Genomic DNA, 16,826 nt, shown 5'->3' with positions numbered 1-16,826 from the left:
ACACTGCACAGCAGGAATCCTCTTTATCTTTCCACATGTCAGATTTGGCTACTGACTACTGACCATAGGGATCATACAAGTTAGGCTTTGTTCAGATCTGCGTCAGAGTCTCCGTAAGAGCGAAGAGTACTGCAGTATAAAAACGGCGGACCGCTCTTTTGGCGGATTCGCTCTTTGTCGTTCAGGTCCCACATCAGATATGAATGACACAAGGCGCAAGTGTAAACCTTAGCTTTCAGCTGACAACAGGTGGCCCATGTACAACACTTTACTTTATGGGCTACTTGGTTTCCAAATGCTTATTCTATGGTATGTCTGCTCCAGAACGGAACCTGACTGAAGCTTGCCGATAGGTGGTATTAAAATTCCAGGAGAGTCTAATCTACTTCTTACCCCACCCACAAAAGAAATGGGAACCCACTTTCACACATAGAAATCTCCACAAACTGCCCACTTGGTGGTTAATGTTACCCAAATTTTGTTCCTATGGTTGTCCACATACTTTTCTACCCATTTCCCAGGAGTATTGGCAAGTATGAACTTACCTGACTGAAACATGGCTGTGATGTCACTGCACATGACCTCATAGAAAACACTTGTGATGTCACATCCGCTTCTATGACTATTACACTCTTATGTGACTAAAATAAGTTGTGACATATAAAATTACTAGAGTTCTACACATTTGTGACATCACAGTATATTTATCTGTCAACCTCATGTGTGATGCTAAGGCAGTTTCGCTCACTTGTGATATCACATAATCGGATATGTTTACCTGTGACCCTGACAGAAACGTTGTGTAGTGCCACAGTTGTCTGACAGAAACGTTGTATAATACCACAGTTGTCTGACAGAAACGTTGTGTAGTACCACAGTTGTCTGACAGAAACGTTGTGTAGTACCACAGTTGTCTGACAGAAACGTTGTGTAGTGCCACAGAAACTGACGCTGAGTTCACACCAGCATTCGGCACTCCGTTCTCAGGTTTCCGTCTTCTGTCATGCTGAATTCAGCGCACTGTCACTGGCTTTCCAGCGGTATATAAAACTGCATGTGCCCCAACCCATGAAAGGTCATCTTTAAATAGTGCCCCTTATTAATAATACCCCCTTATATTAATAATGCCCTATTAGTCCCTATATAAAGTCGCCATATTCTGACACCTGTAAGTTTTTTATACTTCCTTGCATAGGGCATCTTTTTGTGCGAGGCCGGGAGTACTTTTCAGTTCTACCATTTTGGGGACTGTTTATTGCTTTTGATCACTTTTTATTCAAATTTTTATCAGAGGCAAAACAGTAAAAAAAATGTCAGTTTGACACTTTTGACTTTTTTTCCTGCTATGGCGTTTACCATACAAGAAAAATATTGCTATGGATTTGTAGAGCAGGCGATTTAGGACACAGGGGTATGTGTTTCACAGTATTTACATACTTTTATATGTGTTCTAGGGACAGAGGGGTGATTTGAATTTTTAATACTTTTTATTTTTTTTAATATTTTTATTTTTTTATTTTATTTTTGTACTTATTAGACCCCCAGGGGTCTGATTACTAATACAATGCATCACAATGCATTGCAAAAATCCGGCATGTCTATTGCAGGCTACATACAACAGCTTGCAATAGAAAGTATAGAGTGACAGGCTGGAGAGCCTTCACAAGGCTCTCGGCTGCCATAGAAACGCACGCAGGCCCCGAAGCTTGCTCCGGGTGCCTGTGATTGCCAGTAAAATGGCGACTCAGTCAAAGCTGGGGGGTTAATGCTAAAACAGCAGACACCATTATTGTGTTGGGGTGCTGGGGCACAATTGTGTCTATCTGGCCCATCCTTGGGCTTGAGGACTATTTCTTTTTCCACCCACTTGCAATTCTTGCACTTGGGGGTTAATAGGAGCATTACAGTCTGTAGTGCTCCTATTAACCCCCAAGTGCAAGAATTACAAGTGGGTGGGAAAAAAAACAGTCCTCAAGCCCAAGGAAGGGCTTCCCCTGCCGGGCTTCCGTGACGCTAAGCCAGTCCAGGTCAGTTCGCACGCAGCTTGTCCTGGACTGGCTTAGGTCAGTAAAAATGCCGCCCCCCGACATAGCAATTGCCTCACGTCGCCTCATTAGAGGTGCGGCGCTGCCCTTGCCATAAATGTATAGATACTTTCTGGTTGATAAAATCAGGGCATTTAAGCCACAGCAGCCACCCAACCTAACTAGCAACATTGCCTTTGCATAAACCCCAGCAAATAGGGCAAATTTGCAGCGATTGTTACCAAAATCCCATGAAATTCACGACTATTGATGTCTATGTCTATATATAGTGGCAAAAAGCATATCCTTTGTTATAACTTCTGCTTTGTTAGAACAAATCTGGGTGTAGGCAGTAAACCAGGGCGCAGTTCCATCTGTTTACCATGAGATGGCACTACAACTATAACAATAACTACAGAGGAACATAACATAATCTATCCAGTAATGTAACATCATGTTGTCACCAATGTCATTTACTAAAAGCCAAACACTATGAGAAATGAACCTACACTAAGTACAAACAAAATGCAGTTTCAGAGTACAGTTATAGTTCCGCCAAATGTGATCACATTCAATGAATTTAGATTGTACTATTATATCAGTAATAAAAAGGCAGATAAACTAGGACATATTACTAGCTAACTTAATAAGAATAGCGGGAACTATTGATATAGATTGATAGAAATCTCCAGGATACAATGGACTTTGCAATGAGTATTACAAGTAGCTTGCTAGAGTTTGTAGGTAAATGCTTTGCATAGGGAAACAGCGCCTCCCTTGTCCATGGGCTGCATTGTTGTCGCTTAGCCCCATTCATTTTCTATATTAAAAACAGACCCTCCTTTTTAGTAACTCATACAACCCCTCTAAGAATATACTTTTCCAACCCATCACTGAGAGGGAGGGAAATATAAGGGGGTGTTTGCTAATATATTTTCCAAGTGTTTAGGACTGGAGAGCTATTTCTTCTAAAGAGATGTTAGATTTAAACCATATGTTCAACATACATTTCATCGGGTGTATCACTGTACATTTATAACTAGGCACGGTCCAGATGTAGCAGGGAGACCCCTCCTCATCTGGCTATAGCTGTATATATTTTATAAATATGAATGGGAGAATAGATCTAAGTGCTGCCGCACAGTGTATGATGGCAGCAGAGCCGTATTTGGTGCTGAGGATGACAATGTATTTTTGTATAAGGGCCTATGGACACGACTGTGTGCTAGTTCAGTGTGCTGTCCTTGTTTTTCCCAGATGTCACACTGACCCATTCATTTCTATCAGTTCGTGCACACAACTGTGATTTCCATGGATCCCTGTGCGGGCTGACAGTTTGTGCCACAAACTGACAGGTAAATTCCCTGGGGCCAGTGAGAACAGCTGGTGCACAGGTAGCCCACAGATGATATTTGTGGGCTGCCTGCTTCATACAATCCTGGCCACGTGGCTCACACGTGCTCATGTGCATGAGTCCTAACACTGATTTATAGGCTCTCCTGCGACCACAAAGGCCACTGAATGGTTTCAGCTGTCATGTAAGGTGCAGGACTTCCAGTGGCACAGACACCAATGGTGGACAACGTAACGCTGGGGACAGGTGAGTATGCCTTTCTTTATGTTACACCTCCCCTGGCCTTCACATGAAAATCACTATCACTTTAATCAAAGTATAGGCGCACATTTTTTACCCATCTGCACTTTGTGGACACCATTTTATCCAGCTAAAATCAGGTCTGATTTTCCCCTATGTTTACAGAGACCCTTACATTTTATGTCCATTAGGCCTACTTCACACAACAAAAATGGCCACCATGCGGCTTTTTTATAATTCACAAAAGTCTGTGACTGTATTCACATGTTTTTTAATGGACAGTGAAAATGGTCCACCAGGAAAACTAACGTGTTCAATGTTTGTGTTTTCTCAGTTAACCCCTTAGAGACACAGCCCAAAAGTGACTTAAGGACCAGGCCTCTTTTTTCAAATCTGACATGTGTCACTTTAAATGGCGATAACTTTGAGACGCTTTAACTTACACAAGTGATTCTGAGATTGTTATTTCGTAACACATTGTACTTCATGTCAGGAGTAAATTTTCGTTGATATGTTTTGTCTTTAATTATGAAAAAATAGGAAATTTGGTGAAAATTTTGAAAAAAATGCAGTTTTCAAACTTTGAAATTGCAAGCCTTTCAAATAGAAAGTCATACTACCCGAATTTTTTCATAAATATAATTAACCATGTCTCTGATTTATGTAGCAATCAAATTTTAAGCACCCTTTCATTTTTTTCAGATATTATAAGGCTTACAAGTCAAGCAGTAATTTTCCAAATTTTCAAGAAAATTTCCAAAACACATTTTTCAAGGGACCAGTTCAGTTCTGAAGGGAACTTGAAAGGCCTCTCTAATAAAACCCCCAAAAGTCACCCCATTCTAAAAACTGCACTCCTGAAAGAATCCAAAACAGCAGTTAGAAAGTTTCTTAACCCTTTCAGCATTTCACAACAATTAAAACAAAATGGAGGTCAAATTTACATTTTTCAATTTCTGTCATTAATATATTCATTTAGCCCTAGAATTTACACATTTACTAAGGTTTAAAGGAGAAACTGCACCCCACATTTTGTTACACAATTTCTCCCGAACACGACAATACCCCATATGTGCTGGTACCCTAATGTACAGGCACACGGTCGCTCTCAGAGCGGATGGAGCACTAATTGGATTTTGTAGGCCAGATTTTGCTAGAATATTTTTCAGGCGCCATGCCCCGATTACAAAGCCCCCAAGGTGCCAAAACAGTGGAAAACCCCAAAATGTCACCCCATTTTGGAAACTAGACCCCTCAAGGAATTTATCAAGGGGTATAGTGAGCACTTGGACCCTACAGGTGTTTCACAGATTTTTTTACCATTGAGATGTGAAAATGAAAAATTACTTTTTTATAATAAAATGTCACTGTAGCCCCAAATTTTTCATCTTCACAAAGGGTTAAAGGAGAAACTGCACCCCACATTTTGTTACACAATTTCTCCCGAACACGACAATACCCAATATGTGCTGGTACCCTAATGTACGGGCACACGGTCGCTCTCAGAACAGATGGAGCGCTAATTGGATTTTGTAGGCCAGATTTTACTAGAATACTTTTAAGGCACCATGTCCCTTTTGCAGAGCCCCCAATGTGCCAAAACAGTGGAAACCCCCAAAATGTCACCCCATTTTGGAAACTATACCCCTCAAGGAATTTACCAAGGGGTTTAGTGAGCCCTTTGACCCTACAGGAGTGTAACAGAATTGGCCCAACAAAAGGAAAAGTGACATTTTTTGCTATAAAATGTAGCTTTAACCCCAAATTATGCATTTCCACAAGGGGTTAAAAAAAAAATGCACCACACAAATTGTCAAGCACTTTGTCCCAACTACAGAAATGCCCCACATGTGGATGTAAAGTGATGTATGGGCACACTGTAAAGTCCAGAGCTGAAGGATCGCTATTGGGATTTTGGAGGGCAAATTTAGCTGAAATCTGTTTCAGGCACCATGTTGCATTTGGAGAGCCCCTGAAGTGCTAGAACAGTGGAACCCCCCCCCCCCCAAAAAAAAACGACCCCATTTTGAAAACTAGACCCCTCAAGGAATTTATCAAGGGGTTTAGTGAGCACTTGGACCCTACAGGTGTTTCACAGATTTTTTTACCATTGAGATGTGAAAATGAAAAATTACTTTTTTTCCAATAAATCGTCCATTTAGCGCCATATTTTTAATTTTTGCAAGTAGTTAGAGAATTAAGAGCCCCCCACAGTTTGTTACACAATTTCCCCTGAACACGGCAATACCCCATATGGGATCATAATCTGCTGTATGGGTACATGTTGGGGCTCAGAATGGAAAGAGCGCTATTTGGATTTTGGAGGGCATATATTGCTGGAATAGTTTTGAGGTGCCATGTCGCATTTGCTGAGCCCCTAAAATATCAATACAATAGAAACCCCTCAAAAGTGACCCCATTTTAGAAACTACACCCGTCAAGGAATGTATCAAGTGGTATTATGATTTTGAGACTAAAAATGCTTCCCAAAAATTGAAATTTTTAAAGAAATATGCCATTTTGGTATCCAATGTATTGCACCCACTTTGTGTTGTCAGAGACCTGCACTCCTAAAACTATTAAGTGGGCCTTCCCGAGGGGCAAAAAAATTATATATGTGGGTATAAACTGCTGCTTGGGCGCACAGCAGGGCTCAGAAGGGAAGGAGCACTGCGCTTTTTAGCTTTTGGGGTACAGATTTAGAGGGACTTCCTGGGCGCCATGTTGTTTTTGCAGAGCCCTGGAGGTGCCAGTAAACTGGAATTCCCCAAGAAGTGACCCCATTTTGTAGGGGAAATTTTAGAGTCTCTGCAAAAGTGCCATGGCATCCAAAAACCAAACCGTCTAAGTCTGTGCTCCAAAAAACAAATAACCTTCTTCCCTTCTGTGTCTGGCTGGGCCCTAATATCAGTTTATACCCACATATGACATTACGTACGTTATCCGGGGTACACCAGTGTCATATATGTGCCCTAATATCAGTTTATACTCACATATGACATTACCCCGGTTACACCAGTGTCATACATGTGGCATAAACTGCAGTTTGGGCACACAGCAGGGGGCAGAAGGGAAGTAGCGCGATTCGGCTTTTGGAGTACAGATTCAGATGTTTGGTATCTAGACGCCATGTCATGTTTGTAGAGCCTGTAAGGTACCAGAAAAGTGGATTCCCCAAAGGAGTGACCGCAGTTTGAAAACTGCACCCCTAAAAGAATTTATCAGGGGGTGTAGTGTAGTATTAGTATCCCGGACGTGACTGAACAGCGGATGGCGAAGAGGGAATATATAAGCGGTGCGGAGGACATTGCAGACACTAAATTCCCTACTGTACCCCCAGTAGCTCCTATGATTGGGGGAGTCACACTGGGGTCACTTTGGGGGTCACTTCTGGTATATTTTCCCTCATAAGCTGTAAATATAGGGTGTCCCCTGATATTCGCTCGCACAGCTTATACATTCCCTGCCTGCCGCACCCAGTTGTGTTCTAATGATTTGGCGATTTTGCGTGATTTTGTCTTCACATTGGTAGAGGCTATATTTTCTTTATTTTTCTGCTGACGTGGCCATATAAGGGCTTGTTGTTTGCGGGATGCGATGTATTTTGTAATGACACCATCTTGGGGTGCCTAAAACTTACTGATTACATTTTATTAACTCTTTTTTTGCTGGATTTAAAAGAGAAAAAATCAATTCTGGTATTGAGTTTTACCTTTTACATTTTTCGCCATGCAGCGTACAGTATAAGTAACATGTGACCTTTATTCTGCGGGTTGGTACGGTTACGGCGATACCTCATTTATGTTATTTTTTTATGCGATACTAAGTCTGCAGAACAAAAACACATTTGGGGACATAAATCAGTGATTTTTGCATCGCCATCTTCTGAGAGGCGTAACATTTTTATTTTTTGCTTGACAGTGTTGGTTGAGAGCTTATTTTTTGCGGGACAACCTGTGCATTTTATTGGTACTATTTTGGGGTGCATATGACTTTTTGATCACTTTTTATAGCACATTTTGTAAGGTGAGATGGCGAAAAATCACTACTTCCGGCGGGTTTTTTCCGTTATTTTTTACCGCCGTTCACTGTGTACATTAAATATTGTTTCAGTTTTGTTGTACAGGTTGTTACGGACGCGACAATACCAAATATGTATTGTTTTTATTAATTTTTTGTGTTTTTTTTACATAATTCATTTTTTATAGAAAAAAGGGATTTTTGGGACTTTATAACTTTATTAATTGTTTTCAAATACTTTATTTTTTTTTTTACACTTTTTTTTTTTTACTTGTTCTTGTGTCCCTATGGGACACATGGATCAGTGAAGATTGCATCACTGATTCTCTACTCTAGACTGAGACACAGGCTGCAGTGACAGCCTGCACGTGTCTCACTCTAGACACAGGAAGTGAGCTGTGCGGACGGGACAGCTCACTTCCAGAAGACGCCGGGAGCATCACCAGGTAAGTGAGTGCTCAGGGCTGTCTGGGGTCACTAACCAGACCCCAGACTACGTATTACAGATACCGGCACCCCCCGACCTCGGTCCGGGGGGTGCCGGCGGGGGGGGGGGAGAGATTGCGGCACCCTTTGTTTGCGGTGGTCATGTTTGACCATCGCAATCAAAGGGTTAAAACCTCCGATCGGTAAAAGTACCGACCGGAGGTTATGGAAAAGGGTGATAGCTGTCAGTAACAGCTATCACTCAGTTCCGATTCCGCCCGCTCAGCTAGTGAGCGGGCGGAATCACCATGATGTAATATTACTTCATGGTGCGCGAAGTACCTCGCGTCCATGACGTAATAGTACGTCAAAGGTCGCTAAGGGGTTAAACAAAAAAATCAGATGTGTGAATGCACCCATAGACTTTCATGGGTTTTTTAAAAAAAAAAAAAAAAAAATTGCAGTCACATAGCCTTTTTTCAATGTTGTTGTGAATGAGCCCAAAAAATTAACCAATACATTTGTTTTTCATGAAAGTTTGTTGTGTGAATGGTTGTGTTAATAGGGCCTTAAAACATCCATGTTGTCTCTATGGACTATGTAGTAAATACCAGAACCAACTTAAATTATATTAAACTGTGCCAAATTTTTTTGACCTAGATCAATGTAGTATACAGCTGGTCCTTATTGGAAAAAAGCTCAGCAAATATTTGGCATTTGTGTCTCATTCATTTCTTCCTTGTCCTCCTTATTAGGCTTAGTCTGGCCCACTGAGGAACTGATCAATCCCATAGTGGACCCCGGGCAATTAGGGGGCCTTACTGGACCCCCACTGCTCTTTTAATAGACAGTGGGGTCCAGTAACAGCCCCTATTAACTTACCTATCCCTGCACCTGCTCACTGCAGCCTTCCTCTTCAGCCTCTAGGGGGCCCTGTGCATCACTCATTATGTCTCTGCAACATGATATACAGTGCATAGGGTCCATTGAATCCTGAAGAGAGAAGCAGAGTAGTCCATGGGCAGGGGCAGGGATTGGTAAGTGTATGCAGCCCATTCTACCCAGTTCTGCTATAAGGGAGACCTGTTGAGGTGGTGGGAAACATCACTAATTCCCCCATACAGTGGCCCCTTCACTTTTCCCTCTCACACAGTGGCCCTCATACAGTGGGGCCATTATATTGTATGGGGGCTACTATCCTGAATATATTAAAATGTGTAGGGCATTAGGAGGAAATGTTAAAGGGGTTGTCAAGGCTTATTTTTTTTATTCTGTCCTCAGTAGGGGGCCATAAAAAAAATTAGGCCCAGACAACCCCTTTAAAGGGGCTCTATCATTGGGAAAAGAAAGATTATGAATGATAATCTGTTTTCCCTTAGCCCAAACAGCAGCACAACTGGGGTATTCCTGCCCCTAATGAGCTGTTAGGACAGGTGGAATTTTTAATTACCTAACAGCTTTTGACTCCTATAAGAGGCCGGAAGACATGCTCCTCCCTTGTGTTAGTAACAAGTATGATAAAGGTGACACACACATATACATCACATATTGTACAATAGCACCTCTTAGGGAGGGAGCCTTGTGCTGCTGTTTGGGCTAAGGGAAAACAGATTATCATTCATAATCTTTCTTTCCCCCTACGCCCAACAGCAGCACAACTGGGGATTTAGCAAGTATTATCTCCCCTAGGGCGGGACCTCCTGGCAGGCTGATGCCAAGACGGAGTGCCCAAATGCTGTAGCATCGGCCGTACGCCAGTCCAATCTGTAGTGTTTGGCAAAAGTCAGCTGTGAGTTCCAAGAGGCTGCAGCACATATCTGCTCTAGAGAGAGGAACCGTGTCTCTGCCCATGATGTCGCCACTGATCGGGTGGCATGGGCTCGTAGGAAATCTGGAACAGGAAGATTCTGAGCCCGTAGGGAACAGCTGATAGCTTCTCTGATCCATCTAGACAGGGTTACCTTTGATGCTTTAGCGCCTCTATTGTGGCCAAACACATTAACCAGAAGATTCTCTGATCTTTGGAACGGTGCTGTACGATCCAGGTAGATACGTAGTGCTCTTACCAGATCCAGTGTGTGTAGCTTCTCCTCCTGCTCAGTGGCAGGGGAGGGAAAGAAGCCTGGTAGGGTGATCACTTGATTGGTGTTCTGAAGTGTGGGTACCTTTGGCAAGAATCCTTGGACGAACCTTAGCTGTACTCTGTCAGGAAAGAAAGTTATGAAAGGTTCGGAGGCCACTAGGGCCTGCAATTCGCCAACCCTCTTGGCGGAGGTTATTGCCAACAGAAAGGTCACTTTAAATGACAGGTACTTCCAGTCCACTTCAGATAATGGTTCGAAGGGGGGCGCACATAGCCCTTGTAGAACCGCGGCCAGGTCCCGCCTGGGGACAGGGGGCCGTACCTGGGGGCGGAGCCTGGCAGCCCCCCTAAGGAACTGTTTGACAAGAGGATCTTGTGATAACCGTGTCTCCAGGAGAGCAGATAGAGCTGACACTTGAACCTTGAGGGTGGCAGGTGCTAGTCCTCTCTCCAAGCCGTTCTGTAAGAACTCTAGGACTGCATCTCTGTCTGGATCGCGGTGGCTGCCTGTACACCAATCTCGGAATATCCGGGCGATCCTTTGGTAGCTCTGATTGGTTGCCTCTGCTCTTGAATGGGCTAAGGTACTTAGCACTCCCTGGGACAATCCTCTGTCTGCGCATATGGCGCAGTTAGCCTCCAGGCAGTGAGGTTGAATTTGTCTAGGCCCAGGCACGGCCGACTGTTCAGTGACACCAGATTCCTGACTGGTGGAAGCCTCCAGTAGTTCCCCTGACTCATAAGGATAAGGTCGGTGAACCATGCCCTTTTTGGCCAGAACGGCATGATCACTATTGCCGAAGTCTGGTCCTGCCTGAGTTTCGCCAATACCTTCGGTATCATCGGGATGGGAGGGAACACGTATGCCAGTTCGAACCTTCATGGTATTAACAGGGCATCCACCGCCAAAGGGTTGTCTTCCCGGTACAGGGAGCAAAACCTTTCTACTTTGGCATTGTGTTGGGTGGCCATCAGATCCACCTCGGGGAGACCCCACCTCCTGGTCAGGTAGTGGAAGATGTCCTGGTTCAGGGACCATTCGCCTGTGGTCGGCCGGCCTCTGCTGAGTTGATCCGCTAGGATGTTCAGGCGGCCCTGGATATGTACCGCGGCCAGCTGGGAGAGGTTTCGTTCTGCCCAGGAGAAGATCAGGTTGGTGACTTGCATGAGCGAGGGGGACCTGGTTCCTCCCTGCTTGTTGATATAGTGGACTGTCGTCAGATTGTCTGATCTTACTTTGACCGCTTTCCCTCGTAGAAGTGGTGCAAATGACAGAAGGGCTCGATGAACTGCGGTAAGCTCGCGCCAGTTGGATGAGTGCGTCCTCTCCCGCTGATTCCATGTACCTTGAACCGGGGTCTCCCCCAGATGAGCTCCCCAGCCTGTGAGAGAGGCATCTGTAGTCAGCAGGGTCCAGGCGGGCTGGACCGAGGACTTCCCATCTCGCAGATGGGTCCACCAGGGCAAGGTTTGCCGGGTGCTGATGGTTAACTGGATTGGCTTCTGTAAACCTGAAGGACTGTGATTCCAGACTCTCAAGATCTCGTTCTGTAGAGGGCGCATATGCCATAGGGCCCAAGGAACTGCATCTAGGGCAGCGGACATCAATACGAGGACCTTCATCGCCGTCCTGATGGTGACCTTCCGTGTGGAAGACAAATGATGTGCCGCCCGAGCAATTTTCCTTTTGCGAGGAGAGGGTAGAGAGACCGTCATGTTGAGAGAGTCTAGAATAAGTCCCAGGAACTGAACTCGTGTTGATGGCACCATCACTGGCTTCTGCCAGTTTACCAGCCACCCCAGCTTGTCTAGTAGAGCTACGACGGTCTGCACCTGCGTGGTAAGAACCTCCTTTGAATGAGCCTTCAGAAGCCAGTCATCCAGGTACGGGACTATGAATATGCCTTGAAGGCGAAGGGCGGCAGCGACCGGCGCTATGACCTTTGTGAAGGTGTGGGGGGCGGAGGATATGCCGAACGGGAGGGCTGCGAACTGGAAGTGCGCCTCTTTCCCCTGTATGTCTACGGCAATCCTTAGGAACTTTCGGTGTGCCAGAAAGATGGGTACGTGGAGGTAGGCGTCCTTCAGGTCCAGAGTGACGAAGTGATCTCCAGGGTGCATGAAAGGTAGTACTGACCTTATGGTTTCCATGCGAAACCGCAGCCTGCGGATGAAGTGATTCAGATACCTGAGATCGATGATCATACGCCACTCGCCTGATGGCTTGGGGACCAAGAAGACTGGAGAGTAGACGCCTGTGCCTTGTTCTGCGCGAGGAACCATCTCTAGCGCGGCCTTGTCCACGTACTCCTGAATCAATCTCTCCAGATGAAGTTGTTTGGGGCCCTGAAGAGGGCGGGTTCTTACCATCTTCTCTGTTGGCTGGGAAACAAAATTAAATTTATAACCTTCCTGGATCATCTGGATGACCCAGGGGTCCCGAATATTCTGCCGCCAGGCCTCCACATAGTGGGAAAGACGACCGCCCACCCCAGGGGAGGGGGGGGGGAGTAGGAAGGGGGGTGTGTACTGAGAGGGAATTAGAAGGGGGCATTCTTACGGCCACGAGATGAGCCCCGACCTCTTCCTTTCCTGGATCGCCGCTGGCCTCTGGTGCCTCTTCGAGTGCCTCTTCCTCGAAAGGAGGTACTCCAACCTTCAAGGGGCTGTGGCAGGTTCTTGCTCTTAGAGTCGGCCCAGCCTTCCATGATGTGGTCGAGCTCCCTTCCAAACAGCCGTCCGGGCTCAAAGGGGAGACCACAGAGGCTATTTTTGGAAGTAAGGTCAGCCTTCCAGGGCTTCAGCCATAGGGGTCGGCGAGCCACAGTAGCCAGTGCCATGGATCTAGCCGCCAGACGGGTCTGAAAATGGGTAGCTTCTGTCAGGTGATCCACCAACAGCGTGATGTCGGATACTGCCGCGAGGAGATCATCACGATCCACGCCGGAATCGATGTCCTTGGCCAGGGATGACAGTTCTGCGCGTAAGCCAGTTGCTACCTCATTCGCGACCATGCCCAAAGAGGCCTGGGCAGAGGCGGACGAATATACACGCCTCAAAGATCCTTCGACTCGGCGATCCATGGGGTCCCTGAGGCCCGAGCCGTCCTCTGATGGAAGGATGGAGCGCCTTGATAACTTGGCCACGGCGACGTCCACCTTTGGCGGGGGACCCCACGCCTTTAGTTGACTCTCAGAGACGGGAAAAAGTGCCTTGAAGCGTGTGGATGGCGCAAAGGATCTCTCCGGGTGCCTCCATTCGCCCTCCATCAGGCGGAGCATCTCCGAAGAGGGCCTGAAGGTACGAGACCTACGGCTAGAGCCTTCCCCGCCTTCCCGGTCTCTGATTCTTAGGGTCTTGAATACTCTGGACATTTTGTCCAGGGGAAAAATCTCCTTCTCCTCCTCCGTACTAGAAGACGACTCCACATCCCTGAGGCGCAGCTTTTCCAGAGGCGGCAGGGACAATTCGCAATCCAGCCGTGGCCTCTTGGCCAGGGAGACGGCTTCCATTCTTTTCATGGAGTCCTGGACGTACCCCTTCACCCAGGACACCATCTCTCGCATGGGAGTTGTTTCAACAGAGGGGGCCCTGCACCCCTGACAGAAGCGATATTGGGAGTCATCAGGCAGCGGCACTCTACAAGAAGCGCACGCCAGATGCTTCCTTTTGGAAGTAGCCTTCCTTCTAGGCGGAACAGTGGAGGAAAAAGAAGACATTCTGAGGAGGAAGAAAAGGGATACACTAACTACTTACTGCACTCAGAGATGCAACCCCCCCCCCCCCCCCGGCCATGTCCACCAAACCTTAGTCAATGAAGACAGTTCTCCAGCACAGAAATTGACCAGGGAGCTTCACCAACTGATGTGCTTGCAACCGGAGCGACAAGCACTAACTGAAGCTCTAAGGGGACTTAAATAGGCCAGGGGGCAGGGTTTTGCCCGGAGCCCCGCCCAAGGGGTAGGGGCTACAACGGAGCCAGAATCTCATGAAAAAAAGGGGAGGGGAGAAGACAGGGGGAGGGGGATCTGACCCAGGTATGGTCCCCAGGACCGGGGGACCCCCCTCCCGAACTACCGTGCAATGCTCGTGTCTAGGGGTTGTTCTCTTCCCGTCCGCCGCGAGACCCGCGCACTGCGCATGTGCGGCGGACCCTGTTAGACGGCGGACCGGAGGAACCTGAGAAAGGTTCCTAGGTCTAGCGTTCCTAGGGGAAAGCCCCGACCCGGCGCCCCAGTCGGACAGGAGCGTGCACGAGCCGGCAGGGTCCCCGCCGGGAGAAGGGGACCTCTGCTGAAAAAAGAGGATGTCCAGAAAAAGATCTTCTGCTGTCAGGTACCGGTGGGGGAGAGTGGTGGACCCCTATAGGAGGTCAGAACATCTGCTCCCCCCCTGACCACCTGTCCTGTCCCACAGGACAGAAAAAAACACAAGGGAGGAGCATGTCTTCCGGCCTCTTATAGAGGTCAAAAGCTGTTAGGTAATTAAAAATTCCACCTGTCCTAACAGCTCATTAGGGGCAGGAATACCCCAGTTGTGCTGCTGTTGGGCGTAGGGGGAAAGTAATTTTTAACTAATCACATCCTTGTATAGGCTTTAGAAAGGCTATTCCACACCTACCTTTAGTATGTAAATTGCCTCTGTGGTTTTTGAAAAAGTCCGTTTTTATACACATGCTAATTAGCTTCCAGCCAGCACAGGAAGTTCCCAGCAGCACTGATCTCTGCTATCTGTGTGTGCAAGCAGGAAGTCATCAGTAGCAGCAGCAGCATCCTGTGCTGTATACACCCATAGGAAACAATAGCAAAGGGGCTCTATCATTGGGAAAAGTCATTTTTAGATAAGCACATCCTTGTATAGCCTTTAGAAATGCTATTCCACATGTATCTTTTATATGTAAATCGCCTCAGTAGTTTCTGAATGAGCCGTTTTTATTCATATCCTAATTAGCCTCTTGATGCACCCCGGAAGTCTCATCGTGCACTCCTGTCTGCTATTCTTTCCTATGTATGTGTACAGCACAGGCTGCTGCTGCTGCTGTTGACTTCCTGCTTCCTGTTTGCACACACAGATAGGAGATAATAGCAGAGAAGAGTGCTGCCGGGAACTTCCTGTGCTGGCTGGAAGCTAATTAGCATATGAATAAAAACGGACTTATTCAGAGACCACTGAGGCAATTTACATACCAAAGGTAGGTGTGGAATAGACTTTCTAAAGGTTATGCATGTATGTGCTTAGTTAAAAATAACTTTTCCCAATGATAGAGCCCCTTTAAAGGGGTTGTCTGTACTGGAGAAAATCTTTGCTCTCAGTGGTGGCAGTTATGTGATGTGTATCGCCATAACGCTTCATGGGAAGATTAATTCCATTATATCTGATACCCACCCAGCTTTTGATAAGATCTAGACCCCTTGGGTTACTAAGTCTTGCATCCCAGATCTTACATACTGTCTCCAGCTCTAGCCCTGCGACCGGATTGAGTCTCCACCCTTCCCACTCCTCCTCTCAAGCAGATCCGAGGTTGTCGTCTCTCGCTGCCCTAATCCACTGTGGTGCTACGTTTCCCTTCCTTTTTTCTCCTGATTTAGGTTTATTGTTATGTTTTCATTTTCAGTTTGTTTCCAACATGTTTTTTGTATGATATCTCTTGATATATGATGCTGACTTTAATGTTTGATGTAGTCTCTGTCAATTTATGGCTGTATTTTATTTGACATACAATTTATGTTTTTTCTTCTTCTTGTTGTAATTTAATAAATACCTTTGAAACTAAAGAGGTTGTCCATAAATTGAAGTGATCCCTGTGGCGGCCAGGGAAGTGTCAAATTTGAAAAAAAATAAATAAAAAATACACACTCGTCTTCAGTACCTGGTCATCCCCCGTCAGTGTCCATTCGGTCTTGTCTCAGCGGACATAAGGGTGAAGGACACTCAGCAAGAAGCTGCCAGCACAAGACTGAATGGACACTAGCAGTGAACAGCAGATTCCCGGGTACAGGTAAGTATACTTTATTTTATTTGACATCCCTCGCCCATGGGATGCGCCAATTCCTGGACAACTTCTTTAAAGGGTTTATCCATCTTTCTGCCGGGGTCCAACAGTCAAGATCCCTGAAAATGAGCATTTCCAGGACAATGTGGCTACAGGTAATTTTAGAAATTCTGCTTGCTTGCCAAACAGGGTGTAGGAATGGGTTTAGGTAGTACAGTGCTGCACATCGTATGACGGGTGAGAAACATGGTTCCCCAACATGTTATAACCTGTGGCCGTGCTGTCTTGGTACGCTTTTTAGGGCCTTCTTCAACTCTGTGGTTGCTTCAGCCATCTTTTTCGGTGTAGCCTGCTGGGGGAGCAGTATATCAACCAGGGACAGAAATAGACTTGACAGGCTGATCAGAAGGGCCAGCTCTGTCCTGGGGAGCCCCCTGGATCCAGTACAGGTGGTGGGTGACAGAAGGATACTGTCCGTGGTGACCTCCATGCGGGAGAACAAATCCCACCCCATGTATGGGACCCTGATAGGACTTGGCAGCACTGTAAGTGACCGTCTGCTTCATCCCAAGTGTGAGAAGGAGCGCTATCGCAAGTCCTTCCTTCCAACCGCGACCAGGCTGTATAATCTACATCAGACCAAGCGAAGATCACTCCGCACAGAGAACTAATGATTATGACGATGAT

This window comes from Leptodactylus fuscus, chromosome 2, assembly GCF_031893055.1.
Source record: "Leptodactylus fuscus isolate aLepFus1 chromosome 2, aLepFus1.hap2, whole genome shotgun sequence".
In the NCBI taxonomy this organism is placed as follows: Eukaryota; Metazoa; Chordata; class Amphibia; order Anura; family Leptodactylidae; genus Leptodactylus; species Leptodactylus fuscus.
This window is presented reverse-complemented; position numbering follows the sequence as displayed.